Genomic DNA, 445 nt, shown 5'->3' with positions numbered 1-445 from the left:
GGCGGGCGCCTGTGGTCCCAGCTACTTGGGAGGCAGAGGCAGGAGACTCGCTTGAGCCCAGGAGTTGGAGGTTGCTGTGAGCTGTAATGCCACAGTACTCTACCCAGGGGGAAAGCTTGAGGCTCTGTCTCAAAAAAAAAAGAGTTTGTCGTATATATATTAGCTACTTATTGCAAAGATGCCTACAAATATATATATATATTTTTACTCTGTTGCCCTGAGTAGAGTTCTGTGGCTTCATCATAGCTTATAGCAACCTCAAACTCGTGGGCTCAAGTGATCCTCCTCCCCCAGCCTGCCAAATAGCTGGGACTACAGGCACCCACCATGATGCCTGGCTAAAGTTTTTTCTATTTTTTAGTAGAGACAGATGTCTCACCCTTGCTCAGGCTGGTCTTGAATTCCTGAGCTCAAGCAACCCACCCTCCTTGGCTTCCCAGAGTGC

This window comes from Otolemur garnettii, unplaced genomic scaffold, assembly GCF_000181295.1.
Source record: "Otolemur garnettii isolate 467f Iridium unplaced genomic scaffold, OtoGar3 scaffold00012, whole genome shotgun sequence".
NCBI lineage: Eukaryota > Metazoa > Chordata > Mammalia > Primates > Galagidae > Otolemur > Otolemur garnettii.
Note: the sequence above shows the minus strand (reverse complement) of the source record.